A 20,750-nucleotide genomic window follows, 5' to 3' on the forward strand; every position below is an offset into this window, starting at 1 on the left:
AAATCACGAAGACATTTGTAAACTGAGGGAGACTCCGGTCCTGCAGGACTGTGATCTCTATCAGTTAACCATTTGCTTTTCCTTCCCTTAGCTTTAGGGCAGCCAGGAGTGCCTGAGGAATGTCACATATGTACCACCTGGGAGTCTGGTGGGGCGGGGGGGGGGGGTCAGCATGTGCTTTGTCCTCAGCTTGCCTTCTGCTTCCTCAATTGTATTTTATTGTAGAATGATTTTGTATAGGTATACTACACCACTGTACGCATGGGTATGCTACACCATTGTACGCATGGGTATACTACACCATTGTACGCATGGGTATACTACACCATTGTACGCATGGGTATACTACACCACTGTACGCATGGGTATACTACACCACTGTACGGATAGATATACTACACCACTGTACGGATAGATATACTACACCACTGTACACATGGGTATGCTACACCACTGTACGCATGGGTATGCTACACCATTGTACGCGTGGGTATGCTACACCATTGTACGCGTGGGTATGCTACACCATTGTACGCGTGGGTATGCTACACCATTGTACGCGTGGGTATGCTACACCATTGTACGGATGGGTATGCTACACCATTGTACGCGTGGGTATGCTACACCATTGTACGCGTGGGTATGCTACACCATTGTATGGATATACCACACTCTATGAATATACACACTGAACTGTTTAGGACAAAGAAAATGCCTTTTAAGTTTGCATAGTTTCTCTTTTTACTTAGTGTTTCACGAGTGGTACATCCACACAATGATGTAGATAAACAAAACCAGATCAGTTAAAGGATACTGGGTTTTTTTCTACCTCTGTAATTATACATAATGCTGCTATGAACATTCACGTACACATTTTTGTGTGGACATGTTTTCATTTCTTTTGCATATATAGGTAAAGTTGTAATTGCTGGATCATATGGTAACTCTATGTTTAATTATTTGAGGAATTGCCAGACTATCTAGGAAAGGGGATACACCATTTTACGTTCCACAAATAGCGTATGAGGGTTCTAATTTCTCCACTTCGTTGCTAACACTTGTTGTAATCTGTCTTTTTCATCACAGTACTGTGACATGGAGTCTCACTGTGGCTTTGGTGTGCATTTCCCTGATAGCTAATGATATCGAGCATATCTGCATATGCTTATTGGCCACTTTGTATAAGGATATTAATGTCAGCTGCAAGATCCATCAAATATTTTGTGGGTGTGATATGAACAAATTTTCATCGACAGCCATTATCTAACATTGTTTAATTTCCCTAGGTCACTCCTCCTACTGCCTCTTTTCTCTGTACCTGTGTCAGGCAAGAGGCAATCTTAAACTCTTCTTGTAGAAGAAATACATATAATCCCTTCTTTGGAAGGACTTACATGATCACAAGGAAACAAGTTTTCCTTTCCAGAATGGAAGTCAATTTTTATTCAAAAGTGCTTGAAAGCTAGATTGAAAGATAAAGGAAAAACGCTTCAAAACAAACATTTTTCCTTTCACTGAACTTGATCTTGATATGCTTGAGCTCCTGGGGAGAAAGAACAGACAGAAATTCTCTTACTGCTAAAGGCACCTGGGTGGCTCATTTGGTTGGGCGTTAGACTCTTGATTTCAGCTCAGGTCATGATCTTGGGGTCGTGGGATTGAGCCCCTGCACTGGGCTCTGCTCTCAATAGGGACTCAGTGGAGACTTTCTCCCTCTCCCTCTGCCCGCCCCTCTGCTCATGTTCAGCACTCTCTCTGTCAATAAATACTCCTTAAAAAAAAAGAAAAAAAGAAATTCTCTTAGTGCTAATAAATCTGCTAGTTGGTTTTCTTACAACACATATGTAAGACTTAACTGTTTCAACCACTTGCAAAACACGTAGACCAACTCACCTCCCAAGCAGTGGTGGTGATTTTGCACATTCCGAAATTATATGAATTGATATAGCGATTCAACTGTGAGCTTTGAAATTTTTCTCAAAAGAATACTGACTTTAAAACCTCCAATTTTTGGGGCGCCTGGGTGGCGCAGTCGTTAAAGCGTCTGCCTTCGGCTCAGGGCGTGATCCTGGCGATCCGGGATCGAGTCCCACATCAGGCTCTTCCGCTGTGAGCCTGCTTCTTCCTCTCCCACTCCCCCTGCTGTGTTCCCTCTCTCGCTGGCTGTCTCTCTGTCACATAAATAAATAAAATCTTAAAAAAATAAAAAATAAAAAAAAAAAATAAAACCTCCAATTTCTCCTTATGATATTTAGAACTATATGGTCCTTTATTGTTGCAGTAAAAATTTAAAGTGATATCCTGGGGGAGGGGAAAATCAAACAGTTTGGTTATTGTTATAAAACTTCTTCCATCTGCCTGCCCTAGGTCTGGTACTAGAGCTTTGTTTCCATTGTTACATAAATGTGGTACCGATTCTCTAGCCGGGAGCCTCCTGCCATCCTCTCCTGCTACCTGTGCACAAGGAGGCGTGGCTCTCGCGCAGGGTCAGTCCAGGTCTCACAGACACTCTGCTGTCCCGCTGGGTCTTAGGGACCTTTACTGGAGGGATCTTTATTGTCCCCAGCACTGACCTCACTTTTATATAAAACCATTTGAAATCTGTTCCGGTTTCTTTTACAGAAATATTAGAGCGTGAAAGTGTGTAGTGTGTGACGTGAAAGTAGGAATATAAAAGGTATTGGGGCACCTGGCTGGCTCAGTCGGTAGAGCATGTGACTCTTGATCTTGTGGTTGTTGAGTTCAAGCCCCATGCTGATCAGAGAGCTTCCTCAAAAAGAAAAAAAAAATTGGGGCACCTGGATGGCTCAGTTGGTTAAGCACCTGCCTTCAGCTCGGTTCATGATTCCAGGGTCCTGGGATCGAGCCCCACATTGGGCTCCCGGCTCAGCAGGGAATCTGCTTCTTCCTCTGCCTCTCCTCCCATCCCCCAGCTGTGCTCTCTCTCTCTCTCTCTCTCTCTCTGTCAAATAAATAAATAAAATCCTTAAAAAGAAAAAAAGAAAAGAAAAGAAGTGTTTATCAGGGCACCTGGGCTGGCTCAGTCAGAAGAGCATGTGACTCTTGATCTCAGGGTTGTGAGTTCGAGCTCCACATTCAGTGCAGAGGTGACCAAAAAATAAACTTAAAAGGAATATAAAAGGTATGAACTCAGCTGTTTCTTTGTTGTGTAATGGTTTGGTATTATCTCAATCCACTTGCTTTATGACTTTTGTGAAGTTTGTGTTAATCCACTTGTTTATGACAAAGACAAAAAAGTTGTTTTGATAGAAGAATGAAGTAAATTGTGTCCGGATGTCATCATCTCATCTGTTCTCACTGATAAGAACTCACTAGCTCAGTTGCCGAAAGGCCCACGGGTGGATAATCTATAAAAAACACATGAAGGAGGGGCGCCGGGGTGGCTCAGTTGCTTGAGCGTCCAACTATTGATTTCAGCTCAGGTCATGATCTCAGGGTCGTGGGATTGAGCCCCGTGTCAGGCTCTTGGCGATTCTCTCTCTCCCCCTCTGACCCTCCCCCCGTGCTCGCTCCCTCCCTCCCTCTCTCTCTCAAATAAATAAATCTTTAAAAAAATATGAAAATGGACACCTGGGTGACTCAGTCGGTGAAGCATCTGCCTTCAGCTCAGGTCATAATCCCAGGGTCCTGGGACCAAGTCCCGCACCAGGCTGCCTGCTCAGCGGGGAGCCTGCTTCTCCTTCTGCCTGCCACTCCCCCTGTTCATACTCTCTCTCTCTCTTTCTCTGTCAAGTAAATAAATAAAATCTTTTAAAAAATATGAGGAAGCAACATGTCCATGTAAGGGGACATTTTGACTATAAATACCAAGAGTTTGGGAGGACTACCCAAGAGTGTTTGGTCTGGACAAGGCCACACTTTGCTGATCTAAACAGTTCTCCAAAGACTTCTGGGCAATTAGCTACCACCACAGTAAAGACACCTTTTTTTTCGAACAGTGATGAAAGCCAGGCACTGGCCCTGGGAAGGCCATCTTCTTGCCTAGCAACACTGGTGGTGCCACTGGTTCCCTAGCAACCTGCTCTAGCAACAGGGGACTTTTACTCTTGCGCTGGTAGCTGGAGGTCAGCTCTCCATTGGCTAAGTCATCTCTCCCTAGTACCAACTCATAGAAAGGTACACCTCAACTAAATCTAGACTTTTCTCTTTTCATCTCCCTTACCTGGAACAATAGTATGATCGATGTTTCTGTATTAGTCTACTGAAAGACATTATCCTGTATGCTATTGGCTTGTGAAATTCCTAAGCTAACCTGTGTGAAATACATTGTTCAGGGACACCCGGGTGGCTCAGTCAGTTGAGCATCTGCCTTTGGCTTGGGTCATGATCCCAGAGTCCTGGCCGGGCGAGGGCTCCCCTTGGGGTGCTTTCTAGTGCCTCTCAGGTGTCTGGGGCTCCTCACTGATCTAGGCTCAAGGTGCAATGCCTCAGTTTGATGACACGGGCAGATCTGCCTCGGGGAGGTTACAGTGTGGACAGGTGACACCTTGAAGCCTGGGTTTAATATGATAAAAAGAGCCTCCTTCTTCTTTTAAGATTTTATTTATTTACTTGAGAGAGAGAGTGAGTGAAAGAGAGAGAGCACAGGGAGAGGGAGAAGCAGGCTCCCCCCTGAGCAGGGAGCCCAATGCAGGGCTCTATCCCGGGACTCTGGGACCATGACCTGAGCCGAAGGCAGACGCTTAACCAGCTGAGCCACCCAGGTGCTCCAAGAACCTAATTCTTATGTGTCGATGTGAAATAGAACTACATGTGACTGGGAAACTCCAGAAGGAGAAAAAAAAAAGATGGGTAACCAGAAAGGGACCTGGGGTCCAGAGGAAAATGAAGTCAAGACAACACTCCAGCTGGGGGTGCTGGGCTACAGAGGAGCCGCGAACCCTCCCTCCACCGCCAGCAGACAGACTTCAGACAAGCCCAGCGCCAGGAAGTGGGGATCTGGACTCCTCTCCAGATCCGGCGCTCCCCGAAGTGGCTGGGCTCGACTTTGGGCAGCAGAGCGGTTGAAAAGGGACGTGGAGACAGTGGAGACCGTCTCAGTGAAAGGAAACAGAAGCTGTGACCCCTTTGCAGATTTAGTGGCGATGTTTTTACAGTTGTGACTCATTTCCTGAACTTGATGCACGCAAGCAGATTGAAGGGTTATTCTTTCTTCCCTGTGCTTCGATGTGCTTGTGATCGTAAGGCACATGGGTCGTTTTACGGGGTTTTCCCTTTTTCTGTGTCCCTGGGTGAGCACGAACCATGATTTTTTTAAAGACTTTCTTCAACTGTTTCTCATGAGGATTCTGCTACATACAGAAAAGTTGGAAAAATTGGGCAGTGCACATTGTATACCCCCCACCCAAATCCAGCGATTAGCTCTTCGTCCTGTTTTAGGGGCGTCACTCTACATTTCTTTTTTTTTTTTTTAAGATTTATTTATTTATTTATTTGACAGGATAGAGACAGCCAGCGAGAGAGGGAACACAAGCAGGGGGAGCGGGAGAGGAAGAAGCAGGCTCATAGCGGAGGAGCCTGATGTGGGGCTTGATCCCATAACGCCGGGATCACGCCCTGAGCCGAAGGCAGACGCTTAACCGCTGTGCCACCCAGGTGCCCCGTCACTTTACATTTCTTCACGACAGTTCATCACCGTGATGGATCAAACTTTGTTCGGACAATCTCCTATTTTGGATATAGTCCTTAGTTCCCAATTTCCAAAATTATAAGTAACACTTGATGAAAATCCCTGAGCACACAGACCCTCCTTCCTGAATGTTTAAGATCTGTGACAGCTGATAAGCTGGAACACTGAGCCAGTTCCCCTGAAATTGCTGTCACTGGAGAAGGGTCTAAAGATACTAATGGAGCATAGATATATAAGAATTCAAAAGAACAAGTACCTTGAAATTTTGAGGAGTCAAAAACTTAGCAGGGCGCCTGGGTGGCTCAGTCGGTGAAGCGTCTGCCTTCGGCTCAGGTTGTGACCTCTGGGTCCTGGGATCGAGCCCTGCATTGGGCTCCCTCAGTGGGGACCCTGCTTCTCCACTCCCCCTGATTGTGCTCTCTCGCTCTTTCTCTCTGTCAAATAAATAAATAAAATCAGAAGGAGGCAGAGGGCTTGAAGCAGGCTCCCCGCTGAGCAGGGAGCCCAACGTGGGGCTCGATCTCAGGACCCTGGGATCATGACCTGAGCCAAAGGCAGATGCTTCACCAACTGAGCCCCCCAGGGCCCAATAAATAAAATCTTAAAAAAAAAAAAAAAAACCTTAGAGCAGGCCCAGTATCTGAGATGGCTTCTGAGTGCGTATATGTGGGGGGTGCCACTGGATTCTATTCCTTCCCCCCGCCACAGGGCATCCACTATGGTGCAGCTTCCCTTCCTAAGCTCTGCCAGCTGAGGCTGGAGTCCAAGGCTACGGTGCCACGTGGCAGATGTGGAACTGTTCCCAGACAAGGCAACAGGAGATCAAGGCATGCCGCCTCTTGGCAGAGCCATGGAATAGAATGCTAACTTTAAAGATAAAAACTGCCAGTTATTTTACCAGCAGGAGTTGGATTTATTTGGGAATGGCAGAGACTTGCGATCCAAGACAAACAAGCTGTGGCAAAACCATAGGCAGGTCCGGGGAACAAAGGAGAAGCAGGCTTTTTTAAGGAGCAAAGGGTAAATCGGGAAGGCTGTTCTAAACTAAAAGTCCACTGGAGGAAACTGGGGCTTCCAAGTACGATGCCTGAGCTGTTGTGGGGTGGGGAGTAAGGAAAGAGTGTCTTCCTCTGGCTGGAATACTAGAGTAGTATCCATGTGCAAGTTCAAGTCCATGTATGGTCAAGTCCGGCTGTTCTTGTTGAGTCTGCCATTGACTAAGAGTCGTAGGGGGTGAGAGGTCCCCCTGCCAAAGCTTCTTGACTCTGTTTTAGTGAGGGTTCCCATTCCTCATTTTCACAAAAGGGGCAAATATGGGTTTGCTGAGAACAGGTTTCATGGGGGAGAAGGAGAGCGGGGCCACATTTGAGATGTTGGGGGGGGATGTGGAGGGTGGGAGTGAGACATGTCAATGATCTCGAGCAAAAGAACCCTCTGCAAGTGGCAGGAAGAGCCCTATGAGAGGAGCACGCAGCAAGGAGGGAAGGCACTGGGGGGGCACAGAAGCATCTTCCACACCACCTGGTTCCATCATCTTGTCTCCCATGCCCCCCTCAGGGGGAAGCAGAGAAGTCAGAGGACAGATAATGATGAAGGTGAGAGAAATCCCAATGACAACAGCATCCCTACTCTGTAGCATCCTACAGATTAGTACCACATGGTATGCCTTCCCTAAAACCCAGCCCCTGTCCCTTAGGGCTAACCACTCTAAAGAGAGGGCAACTGGGGGTTATTAATATCTGAAATGGGGGCGTGTGGGTGGCTCAGCCGTTCAGCGTCTGCCTTCGGCTCAGGGCGTGATCCCGGAGTCCTGGGATCAAGCCCCATATTGGGCTCCTCCACTGGGAGCCTGCTTTTTCCTCTCCCACTCCCCCTGCGTGTGTTCCCTCTCTCGCTGGCTGTTTCTCTCTGTGTCAAATAAATAAATACAATCTTTTAAAAAAGAAAAGATCTGTAATGATGGGGACACAGGAGAAGAATAACAGCTCTCTTTCCTGCTGGCCTCCAGTGCTCCAAGTCTCCTATCATCCATTTGGCCCTCAGCCAACCTCAAAAAGGACTCTACTCCCCACCGTGTCCAAGGCTGCCCTTCTGACACAGAGTCACCTTGTAACTGGGCACAGGCAAAGGACAGGCCATCACAGCAAGCACCTAGGCCGGGAAGCGCTTTGCTTTTCAACCTAGCCTGAGATTCCACACTCCGAGACAGGTACCCTGAAACCAAGGGACACCAGCAAGGGGGATCCCACCACAACAAAGTGCCTGGCCCAGCAACCCTCTCCTTCACTGCTAAGCTTGAAAATGCCCTCCCCCCACCCTGCCACGAGACACTGCTGCTAGGAAGGCACCAGCACAGGGAATCAGGCCCCAACAAGGGCATGGCCTAGAATGTTCCCCATCTTCCACTGGCAGAGGGCATCCTGCCTCCCAAAGCTCCCAACACTGGCAACATTGCTTTTTCTAAAGGCAGTGGAATCCTTTCCCCCACTGAGAATCATAACGTAGCCTGGCCTGGGGAGGTTTCTTCTATTTCCCCAAGCAAGATCCACAGGGACAAATGGAAGTCCCAGCAGTAGCATGAACCAAGCATAACGAAAGAGCACCACATAGGGGCACCTGGCTGGCTCAGTGAAGCCTGCAACGCTTGCTCTCTAGGTCTCAAGTTCAAGCCCCACACTGAGTGAAGAGATTACTTAAAAAAAAAAAAAGAGGGCGCCTGGGTGGCGCAGTCATTAAGCATCTGCCTTCGGCTCAGGGTGTGATCCTGGCGATCTGGGATCGAGTCCCACATCGGGCTCCTCCGCTGGGAGCCTGCTTCTTCCTCTCCCACTCCCTTGCTGTGTTCCCTCTCTCGCTGGCTGTCTCTCTGTCACATAAATAAATAAAATCTTTGAAGGAAGAAAGGAAGGAAGGAAGGAAGGAAGGAAGGAAGGAAGGAAGGAAAGAAAGAAAGAAAGAAAGAAAGAAAGAAAGAAAGAAAGAAAGAAAGAAAGAAAGAAAGAAAGAAAGGCACCACACAGGCTCTGAAAATCATCTTGTCCTTACAACCACAGCCCACAAGAGTAGCCCAAGACCTGTGGGCCAAACCATATAGGAGGACTGCTTGTTAAAATACAAAGTTTAAAATTTTTTATTCATTTGACAGAGAGCCAAAGCGGGCACAAGCAGGGGGAGTGGCAGAGGGAGAGGGAGAAGCAGGCTCCCCGCCGAGCAGGGAGCCCAACATGGGGCCCAGATCCCAGGACCCCGGGATCATGACCCAAGCCGAAGGCAGATGCTCAACAGACTGAGCCACCCAGGTGCCCCTAAAGTACAAAGTTTAACTAGAACTCAATGGCTCCTAACATAATATCCAAAATGTCCAGGACACAATGGAAAATCATCCTTCATACAAAGAACCAGGAAATTCTCAACTTGAATGAGAAAAGACAATCAAGTGACTCTAACTCCAAAATTAGACGTCAGAATTATCTGATAAAGCATCGATCATAAAAATAACAATTACATGTTCGTACCAGCTTCTTTGTAATAGCCACTGGCTAGAAACAACCCAGATGTCCTTCACTGGGTAACTATTTCAACAAATTGCAGTATATCTATATCTATACAGCCATAAAAAGAAATAAATACTGTTACACAGAAAGACTTGGAAAAATCTCTAGGGAATTAAGTGTGTGTGGGGGGAGAGGCATTCTCAAAAGGTTACAGATGGTATGATTCCAACTATAAAACATTCTTGAAATGACAAAATTATATAAAGGGAGAACAGATTGGGGCCCCTGCGTGGCTCAGTTGGTTTAGTGCCCAACTCTTGATATCAGCTCAGATCTTGATCTCAGGGTCATGGGTTCAGGCCCTGCATTGGGCTCCTGGGCATGGAGCCTACTTAAAAAAGGCAGGTGGGGGTATATTAGTGGTTGCCAGGGGCCAGACTTCAGGCAATGGGTAAAAAGGGTAGATGGGCAGGACAGGACAGGGGTGAGTCTATAAAAGAGGAACAGGAGGGATTCTTGCAGGGATTAACTGTTCTATATCCAGACTGTATTCATGTCACTATCCTGGATTGTAGGACAGTTTCTGCAAGATGTTACCATTGGTGAAACTACCTACGGGTAAAAGAAACTCTCCATTTTTTCAATTGCATGTCAATCTACAATAATGTCAACATTAAAAGTTTAATTTAAAAGAGGGATGCTACTAAGAAATTCCTCCTCTTCCAGAAAAATCCAAACCACCATTTCTAAGGTCTTTCATTCCATATCCCAGAAACTGACTTCAGAAATTCCCTCTTGTTAGCAGCTATGTTCCACCTCACTGGTGTCAGTGAGGCCATTCCAAAGCCCTTCTCCCTCCCCACCTGCCCATACTGTTCCTCACCTGAATCCTTCACTGCTTGTGGGTTCTTCTGGAGCAGAGGCTGAGTGGCTAATGCAGCCGGGGCTTTGCTGAGTGTCCACCTGCTCCAGCTTGAAGCTCAGCGACTTTCATGCTGTTTCCTGAAGCAAAGTCTGCTTTCAAAGCATTTTTGTTCTCAGCCTATTGTCTGTGACCTAAAAGTCAACCTGCCATCACTTACCATAAGAGGACCCAGCAACAGCAAGGGAAATTATTACAAGGATCTGAAGGCAGAGTCAATAGAAGACCATGGTCAGTCACTCTGGACTCAGCAAGAGAAAAAGAATGGTTTAAACTACGGGGGTTTGAGTGAAAATGTGTGTATGTGATTGTATGAGGAGGGCGTGGGGAGACCTCCTTCCCAGTGCACACCTTCCCCCACCCATCTTCTGAAGTTCTGCCCTCCCTCTTTCCCTTCCCCACCTTTTCCCGTTGCTCCCATGCCTCACTGCTAGGTAAGCTAACTTGGGCGGTCTGGGGAGGGTGACCTCAAAGCCTCAGGGCCAAACTGTTTGTCTGACCTCACCATTCACAGAGACCCAGCTCCGCGGGCGACAGCCCAACGCGGACCCTGGCAGAGCCCCAGCCAAGCGCTGTGTTCTTTGAGAGACGGCTCTCCCTCTGTGGCCCAGGCTGGACGCAGAGGCTCTTCACAGGCACGAGCCCACCGCCGGTCCCCACGCGAACTTGGACCCGCTCCGTTTCCGACCTGGGCGGGTTCGGCCCTCCTTGGGCAACCTGGCGGTCTCCCGCTCCTGGGAGCTTAACCAAAGTGCCGGCGACCTTGCGGACGCAGCCCGCACACCCAACCAGCACCGCGCACGCCCTCCCAGAGCTCCCGGGCTCAAGCGATCCTCCCGCCCCAGCCTCCCGAGTCGCTGGGACTCTGGGCGCGGCCACCACGCCAGGACAGCCGAGTCGTAAGCACCAACTACGCACCAGCCGCGTCGTCCAACGTACACGCTGCTCCCCTCTTCGTCCTCAAAACCACCCCAGGAGCCTTTGAGCCACGGGGAAGTGGGGCCCGAGGGAGGGACAGTAACCTGCCCAGAGTCCCACGGTTACTGGGCAGCGAGCGGAGTCAGGATCGAGCCCCCTGGCTGGAAGGCGAGCGGACCCTGACGATGGCAGCAGCAACACCGCCTCCCCGTGGAGACAGGCGCTCTTCCCCGCTCCCTCTGCGCCCGGGAAAATCTGGAGCATCCAAGTTCCAGACTGATCTACAAACAGGCACTTGCCCAAGTAAGGTCTACTCAGGGCAATCCAGAAAATCCGAACGAGGAAGTGAGAGCCGGCGGTGTCTCAGTCTTCGGGACCAACCCAAACCAGATAAAAGCCCGCTCTTGCTGTCTCTCTGACCTAGTCCCTCATCTCGCAAGCTCTCTGCATAGATGCTGCAAGAGGCACAGCAGCTTCGGCTCCCGGCTGTGGCTCTCCTGGGACAGGAGGGCCAGCACCTGCTCGGACACCAACAGCTCTAGGACCTGCTCCAGGGCGCGCATCTCAGGCCCAAGCCGCCCAGCGGTGGCAAAGCTCCAGGAGCCGCCTGACGGTTTCCCACGGCCCAGCGGCAGAAGCCACAGGCGCCACCAGGAGGCCACCAGGCTGCGCCCTGGGGAAGGGGGGGCAGCTGCTGGCGGCAGGCGCCTTAACTCACGGGGTGTCTCAATCAGGAGGCTTTTCGCTCCTGGGAGCCTGGGCCAGACGCCAGGGTCAGGTTCCTAGACCTCCTGACCCCCCAAACCGGCTGCGACCGCCGTTGAAGGCGCCAGGCGCGCCCGGAGGCAATGAACAGCAGGATCGGCGTGCCCGGGGCTCCCAGTCCCAGCGCAGCAGCCCAACCCCAGCCCTGGCGGAGCTGTCTCTAGGGCCGTGGCCTCTGTGGGTTCAGGGTGGTGGGGCGCCTGCCCCCTCGACCCGCTTCCGCCCGGTGTGCGGAGGCACAATTGCAGGCAACTCTCTCCTCTCTGTCCGGAGCCCACGCAAGACCAGGTCCTGCTCCCACCAGGGAGGTCCCAGCACTAAAGTCTGGTGTCCGAACACCAACGGCACCAGCTGGGGACCGATGTGAGGACGACGTCTCCCCAGTGACAGCATCATCTCTGGTCTTGCGCCAACTCACCCAGGAGGGAAAATGTGACCCCAGCGGCGGGGCCGATTGGAAGACGAGGCGGGCCTCGGGGGGGAAAGCAAACACCCAGGAGCCCTCGAGTGGCGGCGGAGATTGGAGAGGAGCGGTCTGGGTAGCGGGGTCGAAGCTCGGGTCTTCAAGAGAGGACACTAGAAAGGTAGCTCAAGGCCAACGTGACCCGCGAGAACAAGACCAGAGGAATAAGTCCAGGAAAGCTTATTAAATTGCGAGTTTTCAGGCCGCCTGGGTGGCTCAGTCGGTTAAGCGTCTGCCTTGGGCGGGGGTCGCGGTCCTGAGGTCGAGTTCTGGGAGGGGCTCCTTACTCGTTGAGGAGTCTTCTTCTCCCTCTCTCTCTGCCTGCCCCTTGTGTTCTCTCACTCTGCTCTCTCTCAAATAAATAAAATAAAATAAAATGCGAATTCTCAGGGGTCCTGGGTGGCTCAGGTCATAATCCCAGGGTCATGGGTTGGAGCCCCGTGGGGCTCCCTGCTCAGCGGGGAGTCTGCTTCTCACTCTCCTTCTGCCCCTCCCTCCTGCTTGTGCTAGTGTTTTGTCTCTTAGAAATAAATAAAATCTTAAAAATAAATAAATAAAATGCGAATTCTCCAGCTCATGCGAGATGCGGTGCATCGGGGTGTTGGGAAGGGGCCTAGAAACCTGGAGTTTTACCAGGGCCTCCCAAGAAATTCTTCCTGCACTGAGAGGTTTGAGAATCAGTGACCCAGGCATAAAAGAGTTAAAGGAGGTCTCCACCACTCGGGTTACTCTGGGGCGGATGGAAGAGAAGCCCTCGCAAGGATACGGAAAAGGGGGACCTCCCACCCAAGCCCCTGGGCTCTGGAAGGGCTTAACACCGGAAACGACGACGCTTCCAAAGCGGCCGGAGGCCCCTAGGAGGCCAAGGAAGTGGCGGTCCCGCTCACTTCAGCATGCTCACGGGCCCAGATGGCAGGGCGGGTGTCTCGGGGCCTGCCGGGAAATGTAGTCCGCAGGGCGGGCATGCGCCTGCGCTCTGGCAGCTGCCCTGGGGCTCCTGGGAATGTTGTGGGCCTGGACGCAGTAAGTTCCTGAGCCGCCAGAGGGCGCAGCCGTCCCGCCGGCGCCGGCGGCGGGGCTCCCTTCCCCTAGGGCGACGCCAACTGGCCGCCGCCGGCCCTGACCCGACGGCGGGCCCCTGTCCGGCCTGCGTCCCCGCCGCGGTTCCCTGCGAGCTGGTCGGGCCTTCCCAGGGTTGTTCGGGGTCGGGAGCGTCCGTCGGGGCGCAGGGACATCCCTTGAGGAGCGCGCTGGGGCCGTGGCCGCGCCCGGGGCAGCCGATTTGTAACCGGCTTTTAGAAGTTACCGCGACGTGTCCCCGCCCCCTCGCTTTTCCCTGAGTGCCCGCTTTGCACACACCCTCTTTATCTGTGGGCCGTGTGAGCGCGGGCTCGCTCGGGCTGGTTTGGTTGGGGAGAAGCCGTGAGTCCTGGGGTGCAGTTAGGTTTGCCTGCGGAAGGGCGGATGGAGGGACGGCGGGACAATCAGGGGCCCTGCTGGACGTGGTGGAGGGTTCGGGCCCATCTGGGGAGGGCGGCGGGCTGCGAGGCTGAGCATGGTCAGGGCGGGTCCACAGCCCTAGTCTGCGGGTTCCTGGATGCCTTCCAGTGAGGATGGTTCGATGCCTGGGGGTCGGGGCGGGGGGGGGGGGACGTGGGAGCTTTCTAGGAATGAGTCGTGGGGGCAATAAGCTTGCTCGAGTGCTTCCTGTGTGCCAGGCTAGGCACGCTGCTGCTCGCTTCCACGCAGCTGGATGCAGCACAGGGAACTGCATGAAGCTGGTGTTACATGGAGAGACACTGGGTGTCCTTTAAGAACCTTGCCCAGGGTGGGCGCTGGGAGGCTCAGTTGGTTGAGCTTCTCACCCTTGGATTTGGCTTAGGTCAGGGTCTCATGGTCCTGAGGTCAGGCTCCAGCTCAGCCAGGAGTCTACTTGTGAGCCTCTCTCCCTCTGCCACCTCCCCCTCTTTCTTAATTTAATTAACTAATTAATTAAAATTAAATAAATCTTTAAAGGAAAGACACTGTCCAGGGGATGGGACAGGAACAGTGTTGTTTTCCATGACTGGGCAGGAAGAGCCATGAGCATGTTTTTACTTGATCCCCCCAGGGAAGAGGCAGGTCCACGAGTTGGGTTAGAGCAAATAGAGGGAGGGTAAAGGTCTTGAGACCTGTGGGGATGGGCACGTGACCACCTCTAACCACAGGTGTGGCCTCAGACGTTGCACGTAGAACATTTGGATGTTTGTAGACATGAGCACTGCAAGGTCCATGCATTCTAGCCTCGTCTCCATTTCCCTCTGGCCTGGACCGTGTGACCTGGGACAAGTCATTCAGTGCTCCTGAGCCTCCAGCCACAGTCCCCTCATCCATATTCAGGCCATCATACTAGTCCCCACCTCCTCACTCTGCGTGAGGCCCACGGGACCTGACACATGCGGGAGACTTCCAACAGCACGTGGACATGGCACGAGGAACATGATCAGTGTCCTTCGTTCCTCATGCAGCCCAGATGGCTGGTGGCCTGCATGGGGCAGCGTATCTTTCCCAGGAGAAAGCCACTTGGCGTGACATCGCAGGACGGGGGCCAGGCTGATGTTGGCTGGAGTGCACGTGTGCTGAGTGGAGAGGAACGAAGGGTTGTGGATTCACAGCCTGTGGAGGCAAGGCTGTAGCTAAGATCCCGTGGCTGAAGGTGACCAAGGGTGACTCAGAGCCACATGGACTTTCAGGGTTATTCACCAGACTTGTAAGTACTGCTCCCCGTTTCCTCTGTGGCCCATGTATCTGCAGAAACAGAAGATAGCCCACATGAGACTGGGAGTGGGGTTTCAGGCCACCAGATATATAGGGGTTCATTTAAGTGTTGGGGTTCTTAGCCTTGTATCCATGGAATTTTAAAGCCAAGCTGTCCAATAGAACTTTCTGCAGTTATGTCTACGGAACACTTGAAGTGTGGCTAGTATGAATGAGAAACTGAATTTTTAATATTAATTAAACTGAAACTGCCCCATGGGTCTTGTCCCTATCTTATTGGGCAGAACGGTTCTAGAGGGTCTGTGGATGTTCGAGAACATTTTGTAACCTTTTTAAATTGGACATATGTGTGTATTTTTTCTAGGAAGTGAGTCCCTGGCTTTCATCAGCTTCTCGTAACTACCCAAAAAATTAGGATCTGCTGCCTTATGGCTTAGGCAGAAAGTAAGCAAGTTAAGGGAGGTGAGTATGGCCTCTGGTAACCACTGCTGTTCCTTCTTTCTCATTTTGTCCTGTCCTGAGTAGTGGGGGGCTCCTCGTGGTGAACTCCTATGCTGTTTACTTCTTCATAGCAGGCTAGGGGCGTTAGCCCAAAGCCCACTGGAGTCAAACTGAAACTCTCATACATTCAGTTGTTTTAAATAGTAAAAATATATATATATATTTTTTCGAAGCCATTTGGAGCCTACCAATTTTACATACTCCATAAGCTTCACCCATCATCCACAGACCACAGGGAAGTCAAATACTGGGGTGTATAAAAGACCCCAAACCACTGCTCTTTGGAACTGTCTGACCCGGAGACTCCCCAGCAAGCCACTGAGTGACGTTACCTAGACACAAACGTTTCCTCTCTCATTTCCCCTTCTTCCCTGAAAATGTCCTTGCCCTATTCCCCATCTCGGTGGTGGCACCCATGGCTCTGTCTCAGGAAGGTCTCTTGGGGGAAGGATTTCCCCTCTCATACAACCCTGTCCTTGTGTTGCCCAAATAAAGCTTGTTACTGCCTCTCATGGTCCTGTGTCTTCCTTGATCACCCCCCCCATCCCTGAACTCACCACCAATCCTTATAAGAGAGACAGGAGGAGCAGAGTTAGTAGTAGGAGATATTCTATGGAAGCCAGTAGCTGGTGTGATGCCAGGAAGGGGTCATGAGGCAAAGAACGTAGGCAGCCTCCAGAAACTGCAAGAGGCAAGGAAATGGATTCTTGCCTGAAGCCTCCAGAAGGAATGTCACCCTCTTAACAACTGAGTTTAGATTTCTCACGTCCGGAAGGCTAAGAGGAAAAAAATAAGTTTTTATTTTAAGCCACTAGGTTTGTGATAATTTGTGATGGCGGCCATAGGAAATGAACGTAACTTGTATATACACATACCTGTAAATATTTCTACATCTGTCCATCTGTGTCTGTCAAGATAAATATGACTTCATACCAGCGTCTCCAGCTCTGATCCATTACCACATTACCCTGATCAGGATCCTAACCTGAGCCGAAGGCAGATGCTTCACTGACTGAGCCACCCAAGTGTCCCAAGTTTTGAAATATTTAAAACATATGGAGAATTTGCTTTCTTCTTGGCAAGCTTAGTGCTGTGGATGCTGCTTCTCTCCTTGTTCTGCTCGTTCCCCCTGGATTTCGGTCCCCTTGCCCCGAGGAGCTCCCCCAGGAGATGGTTGACAGGGTTTTAGAAGTGCTTGACCCGCGCCCCTACTCGGTTACCTCACCAAGCCCCTGGCCTTCCCAGATCTGCTTGACTCCACTTCTGGTGGCTTTGTGGCTCCTGTCACACCCCTCTCCAACGTCCAGGCTCTCCCAGGAGCTCATCCCCGGGTCTACACACCTGTATAATTGTATGCAGTGGCCCTGGAGAGAAAAGGCTATGTGTTGAGAGACTTGGAAAGGAAGGGGAGAATATCAGGCCAGGAAACATGAACAGAGATTCAAGACAGCTTGAAATCCCAGTGCAGAATGGCACCTGTCCCACATTCTACCTGGAGCTCTGCAGGGGGGGCGGGGACATCCTGTCAGGGCCCCACACCAAGAGGAGGAGGCAAGAGGAGGTCAGAAATGCCAGCCTGACACTTAGCAGAGCGGCCCTGAGATGACACTCATGGCTCGTTTGTAGCATGAGCGAGTCCCCGCTGCAGGTCTCAGACTGTAGAGATGTTAAGAAGAGTCTTGGTCAGCCGGGAGAGGCCCGGGATAGGGAAGAGGAAGGCCCAAGGTGTGCAACTCTCCTTGTTGGGAGCCACACCAGCAACCACAGCCGGCCAGCATCAGTAATACAGTGGCCAACGTTCAAACACCGAGCAGGATGAGGGAGCAAAGGGGCCAGGTCGGTCCTTTTTCTGAGACCATTTTGTATAAGCTCCCTCTGTATCCAGACACCTGGATGGGGAGGAAGAGAAGGATGAGTAGGGGGGAGAGGAGGAGAGGAATGGGGAGGGAGAAAAGAACAGGAAGAGTAGGAGGAGAGACGGAGGAGTCAAGAAGGCTTCTTGGAGGGGCACCTGGGTGGCTCAGTCAGCTAGGCCTCTGCCTTCGGCTCAGGTCACGATCTTGGGGTCCTGCGATCGAGCCCCAAGTAGAGTCGGGCTCCCCACTAGACTTGGAGTCTGCCTCTCCCTCTGCCCCTCCCCCCGCTCATGCGCACCCTCTCTCTCTGTCTGTCGCGCTCTCTCTCAAATAAATAAAATCTTTAAAAAAAGAGAGAGAGAAGGCTTCTTGGAGACGTCAGTGCTGATGGACGTTGCGCATTAGTCATTGAAGGAGATAACACAGTGCAGAGTTCCCCAGACATCCTGGTCGAGGGAGTACTTTGTTTACAGAACACTTACTCATATCTCATAGCTCTAGACCTCCCTGAAAGACTTGGGGAACTACGGCTCTATAATTTAAATTGGTGACCAGTGCATCTGGGCCCAGGACACAGATGGGAGGTGATGGGGATCCCTAACAGGCAGTGAGATGCTAAAGAGGATTCCCCCTCTCAAATCTGCTTTGGGTGCCCCTGGGGTGGTCATGGTCTGAATCCCTTCTTGGGTTTTGTCTCAGAGGGTCATCCCCCATTTAAGGAAAGTTCTTTCCAAGCTCCCTGAGCCTATCTTACTGTAAACAGGGATTTTACTGGATCTTTTTTAAAAGGGAACAATTCTATTAAAGTTAACTCAGAGGGCAAGCAGCTGGGGTCCTCCAGGTCACTAGGGGTCCCCAGTCATTTCCATGATGCCCCCAAACTGCAGCCTGAAGTTGTGATAGCTCTAAGGCGTTTTGCCAGTGGTCCTTACTGGTGCAACTGAGAATACCTGGGGCAAGAGGCACGCAGGACGAGGACGTTATGTTGGGCGTGGTCATGGATGAGCACAGAGGAGATGAGGAGCAGCCTAAGGGGCCGTCCATTCCTAAACACAGAGAGGGTACTAATGGGACTATTTATAAATACAGTCCCAGCTGCCACGGGAGACCGGGACAGGAGGTGCGTTGCTCTCTGTGTGTTGAGGAACCCCTCCCGCAGGACCCAAGACGTTGCAGCTGGGGCCCCTCTTGCTTGGACGGCAAGAACAGAGCTGCTCGCCCGCAGCCCAAGATCCTCATGAAATCCCCGGGAGAGACCCGTGTCCCACTGCCTGGCAGCACATAGCTATAGGCAGAACAGACAACAAAAGTCTTGCTCTCTTCTCCCTGGGGAGCAGACTGTAATGTCCACAGTGCAAACGTTCCTTAGACACCTGTAAACTTCTCTCAAAATTTTCTGGGACTGGGGCTCCTAAAACCAGATTTCAGGTATAAATGCTAATTGGTTAAACATTTACTACATGAGCAGGGCACCTGGGTCGCTCAATCAGTGAAGCGTCTGACTCTTGATTTTGGCTCGATTCATGATTTCCGGATCGTGGGAGTGATTGAGCTCTGAGTCCTGCTCTGTGCCCTGCGGGGAGCCTGCTTGGGGTTCTCTCTCTCCCTCTGCCTCTGCAGCGCCCCCCCCCCGCCTCTCACATGCTCTCTCTCTCTAAAATAAACAAATAAATCTTTAAAAACAAATATTTAATACATGATCAGCTCTAGAGAAGAAACGTAATTATAGTTCATTGAAAATTTTACACAGTGGGTACAATATTGACTTTTTTTTAAAGATTTTATTTATTTATTTGGCAGAGATAGAGACAGCCAGCGAGAGAGGGAACACAAGCAGGGGGAGTGGGAGAGGAAGAAGCAGGATCCCAGCGGAGGAGCCTGATGTGGGGCTCAATCCCATAACGCCGGGATCACGCCCTGAGCCGAAGGCAGACGCCCAACGACTGCACCACCCAGGCGCCCCGAATATTGACATATTTAAGGAGCAGACAATGCCCAAAAGATTGTGACACTGACTTAATGTATTTTGATTCATGCCCTTCAAAGCCAGGGTTCCCCTCTATACCCACAAGGCTGCTGACTACACCCGTGACTCTCTGAGGGTTTTTCCTCACTCTTGGGAGCATGCTGGACGTGACACAAGGCCATCGGAAGGGCCAGAGATTTATTGCCCCTGGAAGTAGCTAGTCCTTCATTAATAACGGTTGGGTATTTGGCATACTCCAGGGGCCAGACCCCAACGATTTTGTTTCCTGACCCCTCCGAGTTCCCCAGCCAAATCCATTCTGCTGGGCTCCTTCTTCTCTGTCCCCGTCATCAACCCGAGGTCAACCTCATGATTTTTTGGATCACTATCAGGTAACAGAACGTCTTCACTGAGCTTTAGCATTCCGCAAGGTAGGCGTCCTAGCCAAGGTGATAACCACAACTCAAATCTATTTTCCGTGTCTCTGCTTCTCCCTTCCCCCATCCGTGGGAAAGGGGAACAAGGTATGGCTTGATCCCCCCCGCTGACACTCAGCGGACCTCTGCCTCCCTCCCCTTTTGCAACCATTTGTCCCTGAGCGTCTGTTGAGCTCAGCGGGGAGCAAGAGGTCAGGGTCATAACACTTCTTTATCTGGATGGATTTTAGCAGGTGTTTCAATCTGACTTTTTCTCCTTTGGTGGAGTCTTTCACGGCTACTTTGGAGACCTCATCTCTGGGTCTTGATCCCCCGGGGTTGCCTGATATATGACCTCCACATAGGGAACTGCCCCCAGCCCTTCCGGTCACTCCCCCATTTTTTAAAAAAGATTTTACCTATTTCAGAGAGACAGTGAAAGAGAGCACAAGCAGGGGGAGGGGCAGAGGGAGAGGGAGAAGCAGACTCCCCTACTGAACAGGGAGCCCAACCAAGGGCTCGATCCCAGGACCCTGGGATCACAACCCAAGCCAAAGGCAGACAACTAACCGACTGAGCCACCCACGCGGCCCCCCCAGTCACTCCCTTTTAAAATGTATTTCTGATTCTGACTTCTTCCCACTGTCTCCCTCAAACTTGGAGGGAGACCAATCGAGGCATCCCAGTGGCCTCCTTGAAGGCCCATCCCCTTAGGAAATTTGAGGTGAAAGGCATTTTCCACTCAGAAGCTCAGCAGTTTTTCCAGCTTCTCCCAAGAGGGCCCATCTCAATTCCAGACCCCACTCCCCCAGGTGTGGCCATGTTAGTAAAACCTTTTCTAAGGGTGAATTGCCAGCCTTCCCCTGCTTGAGAGCCCATGAACAAATCACACACCAAACCAAAAGAAGCGAACACATAGCTTCAATTTTAAGGGCGTCCTCAGGGGAAGGATTTGTTGATCCACACCACTTTCTTGGATTTTTCATAATCCCCAAGGATCGTGGGCGAGTAGGGCACGTGGCTTTTTGGCAAAGGCCACTTC

The 20,750-nt window shown here is 51.0% G+C and overlaps 1 long non-coding RNA gene across 1 annotated transcript; it reads right to left on the reverse strand.

Moving 5' to 3' along the window:
* Positions 1-1,407: 1,407 nt before the first annotated feature.
* LOC148106837 (uncharacterized) lies at positions 1,408-11,517 on the reverse strand. The gene is made up of 4 exons (XR_015723361.1): positions 10,985-11,517; positions 10,028-10,269; positions 5,907-6,084; positions 1,408-1,543 (listed from the first exon to the last, which is right to left on the reverse strand). It is a non-coding gene; the product is annotated as an uncharacterized LOC148106837 (long non-coding RNA).
* Positions 11,518-20,750: the final 9,233 nt, after the last annotated feature.

The sequence above is a fragment of the Ursus americanus genome, chromosome X (assembly GCF_024610735.1).
Source record: "Ursus americanus isolate L20-20 chromosome X, mUrsAme1.1.p, whole genome shotgun sequence".
Classification (NCBI taxonomy): domain Eukaryota; kingdom Metazoa; phylum Chordata; class Mammalia; order Carnivora; family Ursidae; genus Ursus; species Ursus americanus.